The following is a 13,512-nucleotide window of genomic DNA, read 5'->3' as shown; positions in this document are numbered from 1 at the left end:
CTGTCTATCTGCATTTTATATTTAAAAGCAACTCTTAAAAACTATATCTACCCTGAACAATTGAGGCTCAAGATGCACCAAAATTGAAAATTTCCTGGAAAACAAGTTTCTGACAGCCATTACCAGAGAAGCAATTTACTTAGGCACATATTTGGGGGGCATCTGCTTTGTGCTCAGCATTATACAGACCAAATAACGTATCCTATCTTACCCTCAAGGAACTCACAATCTAGGATGGAAAGTAAGATTTACATACTTGCAACTTAAGGAAAACAGCACAAAACAACATAATTAAGTGCTAAATTGTGGGAGGAAAACTGTGATTACCATCAGAAGCAGAAGATTAGTTAGATTAGATTTGTTCAGAAAAGCTTCAAGAAGGAGAAAGAAGCTTTAATGAAGGATGAGAAGATGGATGAATAAGCAGGAAAATATAGGCCAAGATTCCCAGCTAGAGAGCAGTAAACACAGCACAGATCAGTAAATACAGTATACGTTTGGGGGCTAGTGAAGAGGCCAGATGCCTGTACTGGTGGATACTCATTTCTGAGTCATCTGGAGAACTAAGTGGCTGGTGGGCAGATGTGAATGGAGGATTTTCCATCTTTAAACTTCTTCTACCTTTTGAATTTTGTACTTTATGACTATTATTATATTGAGAAAAAATAAACTTACATATTTGAAAAAAAGAAAGTAAATACATGTTTACATGTTTTAATCTCTAGGGTAAACATTTAAAAATAGTAGAAGAGTATATAACTACTAGGCTAATAGAAAGGAAAAGTAGAATTAAAATACCCAAATAAATGCAAAAAGGTGGGAAAGCAAGATCACAGATAAGTAGAACATATAAAAAGCAAAATATAAGATGTCAACTGTAAACCCAAATATTCTAGTAATTACATTAAAAGTAAGTGGACCAAAAGAAAAAAATCATTGTACTAAATAAAAAACAGGGAATTGGTGGTCCAGTGGTTAGGACTCGGTGCTTTCACTGCAGTGGTCCAGGTTCAATCCCTGGTCTAGGAACTAAGATCCCACAAGCTGCGCAGCATGGCCAAAAAAAAAAAATTTCAATCTTATGGTGTCTAAAAGAATCACACCAAAAATATAGAGAACAATTAAAATAAAACGTATGGAAAAGGTCACACAAACATAAACTAAACAAAAGCTGCTCTAGCTTTATAATAGTACTCAAAGTAGATTATAATGCAAAAAGTGTTAACAGAGGAGTAATTCATAGGATTAAATGTAGAATTCATCAGGAAGACATAATTTTAAATTTGTATGCATGCAATAACATAGCCTCCAAATACATAAAGCACAACTTAGCAGAACTACAAGGAGAAGTGAAATATATCCATAATCATAATGGGGAAATTTTTAACATCTATCTCAGTAATTGATAGAATAAATGACCTAAATAGGAGGAAATAAAGAGATAAATATAGATTTGAATAGCATGGTTAACAAACTGGAACTAAACAGACATTTATATAACACAGCACCCAGTAACTGCAGAATAAATACTCTATCAAGCACAAAGAGATCACTTACAAAAACTGATCCATATGCTGAGCACTAAGGCAAGTTTCACAAGTTATTCTCTGACCACAATGTGGATTCCTAAGGTTTAGAAAGAGTAGATGAAATCACATTCTCCCCACCACCCACACTGTCTCCTGACCCAACCTGTCGGCAATACAGATGGGATGAAGCAATACAGAGGCTGGACAAGCACCCAAAACCCTAAAAGACAGAAAGCTTTCTCTCTAACCAAAGGAAATATAGCCCCAAGAGCATGACAGAATCCCATTGCGGTCAGGAAGATTAAACCACAAATTATGATAAATTGCTGAAGACTGAATGTGGGCTAGCATGAGAGTGTAAAGTCTCTGGGGGCTGCAATCATAGGAGAGTTTCCAGCCTATTACAGGCTTTTCCTCCAGAAATCCCAAAAGGCTCTCTAATGCGGGGGCGGGGGGGGGGGATCTGAGAGAATGCAAAGAAAGTTCCTCATCCCTGCCCCCACCTCTGTGGAGCTTGGCAGCCAATGCCAATCAGCCCAGATCTATTTCCTCTATCTCCCTATGGAATGAAAGACTTAATCTGCAAGAAAAAAAAAAAAATCACCAAGGCCTGTACCCTGAGAACACTGGCAGAATCTCACTATAGCTGGAAGAAAGAAAAGGAGACTACACCCAATCTTCACTATTTCTCTAAAGTAACAATCTTAATACAGGGGGAAAGGGCTTTAAAAACTTTAACTTAGGGACTTCCCTGGCGGTCCAGTGGTTAAGACTCCACACTTCCATTGCAGGGGGCATGGGATGGATCCCTGGTTGGGGAACTAAGATCCTGTGGTATGGCCAAAAAAATAAAATAAAATAAAATACAGGGGCAGAGAAGGCTGCTTTAAATAGAAAATTCAAATAAAGAATAAACCATTATTGGTTAAAATCTATTTAAAAAAAAAACTTTGCCTTAAAAAAAGGGGGTGGTGGTGTTAGAAAACCTAACCCAGACGCAGCAGTTGGGGAAAAACAAGGACGGGGAACAACTCCACTCCTAGAAGTAGAAAGTTTTATGAAGGCCACAGCTCCGAGATCCAGGTTCTAGTGCCTGCCAAAATCTGAGGTTTAACAAACCACCACAAAACTCCCCCCACCCTCCACTACCAGGCTAATAAGCTTTGAGTAAAAATAACAATGGAATATAGCTGCAAAGGACGAACTCACTGTGTGAAACAGCACAAAGGGAAAACCCAAAGCCAAGCAGGGAGATAAGAGACACTAGGGAAATCTGAAGTCTCTGGTTTCCATGGCAACAACAAATGTCAACTCTGGTAACCATAGCAATAATAATGTTTAAACATAGCTCAACCCCTAACAGATTAATTCAAATTCCACCCTAAAGGACTAGCAGAAGGAAACTTGCAGTGTTCTCCAAGCATATCAGATATTTACCTCAGTACTTCCTGTTCTATACAAAATGGTCACGTTTCAACAAGAAATTATGAAGCATGCCAAAGGCAGTAATAAAAACACAGTTTGAGGAAACAAAGCAATTATCAGAACTAGATTCAGACATGATATAGATTTTAGAGTTATCAGGGAATTTAAAACATGATTAATATGGTGAAGACTCTAATGGAAAAGGTAGACAACATGCAAGATCAGATAGGTAATTTCAGAGAGACATGGAAATCATAAGAAAAAATCAAGTGGAAAAAACATGGTAATAAATAACAAATGCTTCTGACAAGCTTATTAGTAGATTTGAAACAGCTAAAAAAAGAATCAGTGAACTTGAAGACCAGCTAATAGAAATTGCTCAAACTGAAATGTAAGGAAGAAAAAGAATAGGAAAATAAAACAGAAAAAAAACATCCAAGAACTGTGGGAAAATATCAAACCGTGTAACACTCAGAGTGCCTGGAGAAGAAAGAACAGAGCAGAAGAAATATTTGAATGGCCAAGAACTTACCAAAATTAGTAACAAGACACCAAACTACAGACTTAAAAGGGTCCAAAAACATCAAACAGGATAAATAACAAAAAAACAAAAACAAAAAAACTAAGCATATCATATTCAAATCGCTGAAAGGCAAAGAGAAAATCTTGAAGGCAGTCAGAGAGGGGAAAAAACATATTATATACAGAGGAACAGGATAAGGATTATAATAAGCTTCTTGTCAGCAACTGTCCAAGCAAGATGATACTGGAGTAGCAACTTTAAAATGTAAGAAAAAACTGCCGAACCAGTATTCTATATCCAGTGAAAATATCCTTCATAAATGAAGAGGAAATAAGGACTTTCCCAATGTAAGCTGGTGCAGCCACTATGGAAAACAGTATGGAGGTTCCCTAAAAAACTAAAAATAGAGTTGCCATACGATCCAGCAATTCCACTCTTGGGCATATGTCCGGAGAAAACTCTAATTAAAAAAGATACATGCACCCCAATATTCATAGCAGCACTAGTTACAATAGCCAAGACATGGAAGCAACCTAAATGTCCATCAACAGATGAATGGTTGAAGAAGATGTGGTATTATGTATACAATGGACTACTACTCAGCCATAAAAAAGAATGAAATAAACTTATTTACAAGACAGAAACAGACTCACAGACAGAGAAAACAAACTTACGCTTGCCAAAGCGGAAAGGGGGTAGGGATAAACTGGGACTTTGTGCTTAACAGATACATACTACTATATATAAAACAGATAAACAAGGCCTACTGTATAGCACAGGGAGCTATGTTCAATATCTTGTAATAACCTAAAATGGAAAAGAATCTGAAAAAGAATAGATACATGTGTGTGTGTGTTTGTGTGTGTGTGTATAACTGAATCACTTTGCTGTACACCTGAAACTAACACAACGCTGTAAATCAACTATACTTCAATTTTTAAAAAATCCTGATTTCAAATTTCTTACATCATCAAGCAGTCACAATATGTCATTCAAAAGAAAAAGGAAAAAACACTCATAATAAACATATAACATATGTTACATTTCAATACGCCTTCAGAATGTCAAATTTTGCTCAACTGCCACAGAGCCAGTCGTAAATCTCTCTAGAGTAAATGGATGAACACAAAGTTTAGAAATGAAACTTCGTCATGTTTTTCAGATTTTAAAAAAGTCTCTAACTTATGCTCTTTCTCCTTCACTGTAGGTCATTTGAGATGGTTTCAATGGTAACACATACTTTATGCTTTGCTACACTGCAAATTTATTCAACAGTTCTATTCTTGAAGTCATTATTTCTTCTCATGCTTCTATTTTATAAGGGACAACATTTTTCCAGCTACCTCCTAAGGGGATTTGTGATTTAGCAACATCTTTTCCCAGCCCAGTCATTCACACTCAAAACAAATCTTTCTCTTGAGACAGAAATGAGAAAGATATAATCAAGGAAATTCAATAGACATTTACTACTTTGAAAAATGTAATCTCTTCAGTCACAAATACAGTTTTATCACCCTTCCTTGAGTTTATTCAATAAATATGGCCAAAGCAAGAGGACCTTACAGTGACTACAAAGAACAGGTAGTTATAGGGCCTTAGCTTAAACTGTTCTGTGAATGAATGAACACGCAAACATGAGAATACAAAATACTAAGATACAGTGTTTCATTAAAGTGAGAAATATGGTCAAAGTGAGACTGCCCAGTGAGTAGTTGATAACTGCTAGACAGCAAATGCACTGGCAGACTCTATCTGATGTATTTTGGAACTATGGAGTCTATTTAAGGCTTGGATCTTCCAAGGGGGAAGGCTTGGACAATAAGTTGCATTTAATTTCAATTTCAACTCTTAGCACTGTAGCAGCTACACAGCTTCCTCCAGCAACATGGACGTGAGCTGAGCAAGGTTCCTACAACAGCTTGGACACAGCTTGTGGGACCTAGGGTGGGCAAAAAAAAGACCCTGTCTTCCAAATATCACAGATCTATGCCCTGATCACTGATTATTGCTTCTGATCACAAAGCTGCAAAGAGACAGGTGCCCATTTTTGTTGCACCTTACCTCCCCACCACCCCGCACCACCCTGTAGTTGCAAGGCCCTCCCTCTCCAGCTAAGTGACTTCCAAGGGATTTATTTAAAGGACTGGTTTCCTGTTCTCCCAATCCTTCTCCCCGCCTCCTTTCCCCCCTATCGGGAGCAAGAGCCTAAAGACTAGGATGTTGGAAAGCAACTGCATACACATTCTTCTCAAGTTCACATGGGACACCTTCCAGGACAGACCATATATTAGCTAACAAATTCCTAGAAACACAAAATCTACCAAGACTAAATCAAGAAGAAATAGAAAGGGACTTCCCTGGTGGCGCAGTGGCTAAGAATCCGCCTGCCAATGCAGGGGACACAGGTTCGAGCCCTGGTCCGGGAAGATCCCACATGCCGCAAAGCAACTAAGCCCGTGTGCCCCAACTACTGAGCCTGCACTCTAGAGCCCACGAGCCACAACCACTGAAGCCCGCGTGCCTAGAGCCCGTGCTCCACAACAAGAGAAGCCACCGCAATGAGAAGCCCACGCACCACAACGAAGAGTAGCTCCCGCTCGCCACAACTACAGAAAGCCTGCGCACGTGCAGCAACAAAGACCCAACACAGCCATAAATAAATAAATAAATAATTTTTTTTTTTAAAAAAAAGAGGAAATAGGAAAATAGACCTATAAAGAGTAAGGAGATTGAATCAGTAATCAAAAATCTCCCGACAAATAAAAGCCCTGACTTGATTTGTTTCACTGGTCAATTCTACCAAGCATTTAAAGAAGAACTAATACCAATCTTTCTTAAACTTTTCCAAAAAATTGAAGAGGAGGGAATACTTCCTAATCATCCTATGAAGCCAGCATTACTGATACCAAAACCGGACAAAACCACCTCAAGAAGAGAAAACAACACGGTTATTATCATAACCCTTATTATAATATTGAGACATTTTTTGCCTTTTTCACTTTCACCCTCTCATGAGGATAACGTGACGTTCTCATGGCTCTTAGGGCTAATGGGATATAAGAATCTAGCTGTCTTGTATGAAGTCAAACATTAAAGAGATTGGCACAAATGTAAAATAATCCTACTCTTATTAAATATTATTTTAGAAAATGACGTGTTATTCATATTAACATGTAATGGGTTTATTACTTTTTAAATTAATTAAATATTCTTTAAAATCTGTTTTGATTGCTAATACAGTAAATATCAATAAACATAACCCAAATAAACAAAAGCTTTTTGGGGTCCTCAATAATCTAAGTATAAAGGAGGCCTAATACCAGTTTAATACTGGTCTAACTCACGAAAGTTAAAGAAAGACTGAGGAATCGTCCCAAATTAAAGGAGACTATACCGACTCTGCCCTAGATCTTGGACCGGGAAACAAAAGAAAAGATAATTGGCAAAATTTGAACAGGATTTATAGGTTAGATAACAGTATTGTATTGATGTTCACTTCCTGATTTTGGTAATTGTACTGTGATCAATAAAATGTGAACTTTGGGGACTCTGGGTGAAGAATTCGGGGGATTCTTTGGCTAGTTTTGCAACTCTTTATAGATTTGAAATTATTTCAAAATGAAAATTAAAATTCTTTTAATTAAATTGATTTAAAAGATCACTCAAACTAAGTATCAGAGAGGATGTGGAGCAACTGCAGCTAGTGCTAATACTAAATGGTATAACCTCTTTGGAAAACGTGTGGCAGTATGGTAGGCAGAACGGCCCCCCAAAGATGTTTCTATCCTGTGAATATGTTACCTTACCTGACAAGAGAGACTGCAGACGTGATGGAATCAAAGATTTTGACACTGGGAGGTTATCCTGCATTATCCAGGAGGGCTCAATGTAATCACATAGGTCCTTATAAGTGAAAGAGGGAGGCAAGAGTGTCAGAGTCAGAGGCGATGGGACACAGAAAGAGAGGTCGGTGTGATTATATTTTGAAGATGAAAGGGGGTCATGAACCAAGGAGTATAAACAGCCTCTAGAAGCAAGAGGCAAGAAAATAGGATTCTCCCCTAGAATCTCCAGAAAAAATACAGCCTTGCCAACATCTTGATTTTAGCCTAGTGAGATCCATTTCAGACTTCTGGCCCCCAGAAATGTAAGACAATAAACATGTGTTGTTTTAAGCCATTAAGTTTGTGGTCATTTGTTACAGCAATAGGAAGCTAACAGCACTTTCTTAAAAAATTTAACAAACACCCTCCATATGACCTATCCATTCCATTCCAGATTTTTACCCAAGAGAAATGAAAACATACATCCAAAGACTTGTACATAGATGTTTACAGCAGCTTTATTTATAATAGCCCCCAAACTAGATGGATAACAATCCATATGATAGAACACTGCTCAGCAATAAAAACTAAAAAAAAAAAAGATCAATACATGCAATAACATCAATGAACTTCAAAAGCATTATGCTGAGTAAAAGAAGCCAAGCAAAAATACAAGCTTTATGATTCCATTTATATAAAAAATTATATATAATATACATATATATGTATGCATATAAAATTAACCTACAGTGATTGCCTGTGCATGGAATTGGAGGGAAAGATGGATTACAAGGGACAAGGGGAAACTTTGGGGGGTGATGAAAATATTTATCTTGATTATGGTGATGGTTTCAAAAGTGTATACTTATGTCAAAACTCACTAAATTAAAAACTTTATGTGCAACTTATTGCATGTTAATTATACTTCATTAAAATTTAAAAAAATTTAATAAAGTGATAAAGAAACAAACATTAGTTTTGAACACCTACATACTCAACACTGAGCCAAGAACTGTGAAACAATCAGGAAAGAAATGCAAGGAGTATGAAATAGTAGATAAGAATCTAGACCTTAGAACCAATCAGTCCTATATTTGATTGTCAGTTTCAATAATTGGTAGCAAAGGGAGTCTTGGCTTTCTAAGCCTCAGTCTCATTTTCTATAATAATATCTAACTCATATGGTTGTTGTAAGAATTAAAAGAAATAATATATGAAAATCACCTCTGCCAAATTTGGAAGTACGCAATTAATGGTAGCTATAAGAATACTATCTTTTTTTCCCCCCAGAATCTGGTGAGCTGCATGCTTCTTTACAGGTGAGGCCAATCTAATTCTTGACTTACATATTAATTCTTACGTTTATTTAAATAAAAGAATTATAAGAAGCAGCGTGCACAAACTATAAGAGAACTTAGAGCAAGGGAAAAGAAAAAAAGTAGTGCATTACAGTGAAATAAATTAACTGATGGTCCTAACAAAAGCCCTGAGTTATCAAGAACAGATTCATTAGGGACTTCCCTGGCAGTCCAGTGGTTAAGATTCTACGCCACCAATGCAGGGGGCCCAGGTTCGATCCCTGGTTGGGGAACTAAGATCCCACATGCCATGGAGTGCAGTCAAAAAATTAAAAATAAATAAATAAATAAAGAACAGATTCATCATACACAGAAAACTGTCTTTAACAGGGTGAAAATTTTTTTCTTACAAGGCCAAAAAGGAACACACATTTCAGAAAAATTACTATTCTAAAATGGTTAATTTCTTTGAAAGCTACATTTCTTCAACAGAGGTAAACTTTACCAATCTGGAAACATTTATAACTCTTTATCCCCTTTCAATATTAAACAAATGAAATATTACCATATATGACAAAACATTTTCTGTAGCTCTAAATAATTTACTTTGTATGATTCTCAACAATCCTAAAGATATAAATTCCTCAAAGCTGAAACAAAATGGTCTACTGAAATCAGACTTTCATACAAAACCTTTCAGTATTTCTTAAATGAAGTAAAATTTTAAAACATGCAGTACATGCTATTATGGCACACTTGCCTACTAACTGTGGGTCCTTGAGCAAATTACTGAATTTGATCTCTAAAGTATGGATTAAAATATTTCCCATCTCATGGGGTTACTGTAAAGAATAAATGAGAAATGCATGCATGGAAAGTACTTTATATAGTGCCTGGCAAGAAGTAAGCAAATACTCAGTAAGTGTTAGCTGCTATTTTTTTTTTTAAACACATACCTCTAACCTAGCCTTACACCTAAAGCAACTAGAGAAAGAAGAACAAACAAAACCCAAAGTTAAAGTTCTCAGAGCTCCTGGTACGAGCCTCTTTCCTTGGGTGGATTCTTGGCTTTTCTCCCAGCATGGCCCCCAAACACCAGTTTTCACTTCCACCCCAAGCAAAGAAACCGAAGAAACCGAGACTGACTCCTGCCTCCAGGCCAGAGGAAATATCTGCTTCTCCGAACTTGCCGAAGGAAGAAAAAGAATAGCAAGAAGCAATTGAACATACTGATGAAATACAAAATGAAAACGGACAGACTTGACGAACAAGCCAGTGAGGAGATTTTGAAAGTACAACAGAAATATAACAAACTCCGCCAACCATTTCTTCAGAAGACGTCAGAATTGATCGCCAAAACCCCACATTTTTGGGTAATATCATTTGTTAACCATCCGCAAGTGTCTGCACTGCTTGGGGAGGAGGATGAAGAGGCGCTGCATTATTTGACAAGAGTTGAAGTGACAGAATTTGGAGATATTAAATCAGGTTACAGAATAGATTCTTATTTTGATGAAAACCCTTACTTCGAAAATAAAGATCTCTCCAAAGAATTTCATCGGAATGAGAGTGATGATCCGTCTTCAAAGTCCACTGAAATCAAATGGAAATCCAGAAAGGATGTGACAAAACGTTCAAGTCAAACGCAGAATAAAGCCAGCAGGATGAGACAGCATAAGGAACCAGAAAGCTTCTTCACCTGGCTTACTGATCATTCTGATGCAGGTGCAGATGAGTTAGGAGAGGTCATCAAAGATGATATTTGGCCAAATCCATTACAGTACTACTTGGTTCCGGACATGGATGATGAGGAAAGGGAAGGAGAAGAAGGTGACGATGATGATGAAGAGGAAGAAGGATTGGAAGATATTGATGAAGAAGGGGATAAGGATGAAGGAAGATGAAGGAGAAGATGACTAATGGAACACTGATGGATTCCAACCTTCCTTTTTTAATTTTCTCCAGTCCCTGGGAGCAAGTTGCAGTCTTTTTTTTTCTCCTCCTCCTCTTGTGCTCAGTCGCCCTGTTTTTGAGGTCTCTTTTCTCCTTTATACCATGGCTCACAACTTATTTTGGGGGAAAATACCTTGAGCAGAATTCAGTGAGAAAAGAATCTCTACCCCTTTCTGTTTCAAATTCATTTTTATCCCTTCTTGTCTCAACAAAAACTTTATGGAATCAACACCACCATGCTCTGTGGGAAAGAAGAAAAACCTTCTGCTCCCTTAGCTCTGCTGGAAGCTGGAGGGTGCTAGGCCCCTGTGCAGTAGTGCATAGAATTCTAGCTTTTTTCCTCCTTTCTCTGTATACTGGACTCAGAGATTGCACTGTGTCTCTATGTGAATATGGACAGTTAGCATTTACCAACATGTATCTGTCTACTTTCTCTTGTTTAAGAAAAGAAAAAAAACTTTAAAAAATGGGGTTATAGAAGGTCAGCAAAGAATGGGTTTGAGATGTTTGGGTGGGTTAAGTGGGCATTTTGACAACATGGCTTCTCCTCTGGCATGTTTAATTGTGATGTTTAATGGACATCCCTGCAGTTTAAGATGACACTTTTAAAATAAAATTCTCTCCTAATGATGACTTGAGCCCTGCCACTCAATGGGAGAATCAGCAGAACCTGTAGGATCTTATATGCAATTGACATTCTCTATTGTAATTTTGTTCCTGTTTATTTTAAAAGTTTTCTTTTTGTTTCTCTGGAAAGGAAAGATGATGCTCAGTGTTAAAGTTAAAAGTGTACAAGTTGCTTTGTTACAATAAAACTAAATGTGTATACACACACACAAAAAAACCCTAAGTTAGCAGAAGGAAAGAAATCATGAAGATCAGAGCAGAAATAAATGAAATAGAGACGAAGAAAACAATAGCAAAGATCAATGAAACTAAAAGCTGGTTCTTTGAGAAGGTAAACAACATTGATAAACCTTTAGCCAGACTCATCCAGAAAAAAAGGGAGAGGACTCAAATCAATAAAATTAGAAATGAAAAAGGAGAAGTTACAATGGACACCACAGAAATACAAAGGATCATAAGAGACTACTACAAGCAACTATACACCAATAAAATGGACAACTGAGCAGAAATGGACAAATTCTTAGAAAGGCACAACCTTCCAAGACTGAACCAGGAATAAGTAGAAAATATGAACAGACCAATTACAAGTACTGAAATTGAAACTGTGATTAAACTCTTCCAACAAACAAAAGTCCGGGACCAGATGGCTTCACAGGCATATGCTATCAAACATTTAGAGAAGAGTTAACACCTACCCTTCTGAAACTCTTACAAAAAATCGCAGAGGAAGGAACACTCCCAAGCTCATTCTATGAGGCCACCATCACCCTGATACCAAAACCAGACAAAGATATCACAAAAAAAGGAAATTGCAGGCCAATATCAATGATGAACATAGACACAAAAATCCTCAACAGAATACTAGCAAATCGAATCCAACAACACATTAAAAGGATCATACACCATGATCAAGTGGGATTTATCCCAGGGATGCAAGGATTTTTCAATATCTGCAAATCAATCAGTGTGATACACCACTTCAACAAATTGAAGAATAAAAACCACATGATCATCTCAATAGATGCAGAAAAAGCTTTTGACAAAATCAACACCCATTTATGATAAAAATCTCCAGAAAGTGGGCACAGAGGGAACCTACCTCAACATAATAAAGGCCATATATGACAAACCCACAGCAAATGTCTTTCTCAACAGTGAAAAACTGAAAGCATTTCCTCTAAGATCAGGAACAAGACAAAGATGTCCACTCTCGCCACTTTTACTCAACATAGTTTTGGAAGTCCTAACCACAGTAATCAGAGAAGAAAAAAATAATAATAAAAAGAATCCAAATTGGAAAAGAAGTAAAACTGTCACTATTTGCAGATGACATGATACTGTACATAGAAAATTCTATAGATGCTACGAGAAAACTACTAGAGCGCAACAATAAATTTGGTAAAGCTGCAGGATACAAAATTAATACACAGCAATCTCTTGCATTCCTATACACTAACAACGAAAGATCAGAAAGAGAAATCAAGGAAACAATCCCATTTACCACAGCATCAAAAAGAATAAAATACCCAGGAATAAACCTACCAAAGGAGATAAAAGACCTGTACACAGAAAACTATAAGACACTGATGAAAGACATCAAAGATGACACAAAGAGATGGAGAGATATACCATGTTCTTAGATTGGAATAATCAATAATGTCAAAGTGACTAAACTATCCAAAGCAATCTACAGATTCAATGCAATACCTATTAAATTACCACTAGCATTTTTCACAGAATTAGAACAAAAAATTTTACAATTTGTATGGAAACACAAAAGACCACAAATAGCCAAAGCAATCCTTTTTTTAAATTTTAACATCTTTATTGGAGTATAATTGCTTTACACTGTTGTGTTAGTTTCTGCTGTATAACAAAGTGAACCAGCGATATGTATACATATATCTCCATATCCCCTCCCTCTTACATCTCCCTCCCACCCTCCCTATCCCACCCCTCTAGGTGGTCACAAAGCACCAAGCTGATCTCCCTGTGCTATGTGGCTGCTTCCCACTAGCTATTTTACATTTCGTAGTGTATATATGTCAATGTCACTCTCTCACTTCGTCCCAGCTTACCCTTCCTCCTCTCTGTGTCCTCAAGTCCATTCTCTATGTCTGTGTCCCCAAGCAATCTTGAGAAAGAAAAATGAAGCTAGAGGAATCAGGCTCCCCGACTTCAGACTATACCACAAAGCTACTGAAATCACAACAGTGTGGTACTGGCACAAAAACAGAAATACAGATCAATGAAACATGATAGAAAGTCCAGAGATAAACCCATGCACCTATGGTCACCTAATCTATGACAAAGGAGGCAAAAATATACAATGG

The 13,512-nt window shown here is 37.1% G+C and overlaps 1 protein-coding gene and 1 pseudogene across 6 annotated transcripts in view; one reads left to right on the top strand and one right to left on the bottom strand.

The window, feature by feature from the left end:
- Positions 1 to 13,512, bottom strand: part of TMCC1 (transmembrane and coiled-coil domain family 1) — a 219,614-nt gene that overhangs the window by 164,268 nt on the left and 41,834 nt on the right. The window contains exon 1 of one of the 6 annotated variants that reach the window (XM_060161086.1): positions 7,284 to 7,328. The exons of 4 other annotated variants lie outside the window; for them this stretch is intronic. The gene's annotated coding sequence lies outside the window, so the exon portion shown is untranslated. Of the gene's footprint in view, positions 1 to 7,283; positions 7,329 to 13,512 lie in introns of those variants that run through there. One more of the 6 variants, XM_060161083.1, reaches the window with a different exon arrangement.
- On the top strand, positions 9,681 to 10,503 carry LOC132526764 (protein SET-like; annotated as a pseudogene).

This window comes from Lagenorhynchus albirostris, chromosome 10 (genome assembly GCF_949774975.1).
Source record: "Lagenorhynchus albirostris chromosome 10, mLagAlb1.1, whole genome shotgun sequence".
Lineage (NCBI taxonomy): Eukaryota > Metazoa > Chordata > Mammalia > Artiodactyla > Delphinidae > Lagenorhynchus > Lagenorhynchus albirostris.
Note: the sequence above shows the minus strand (reverse complement) of the source record. Positions and strands in the feature narration are given on the sequence as shown.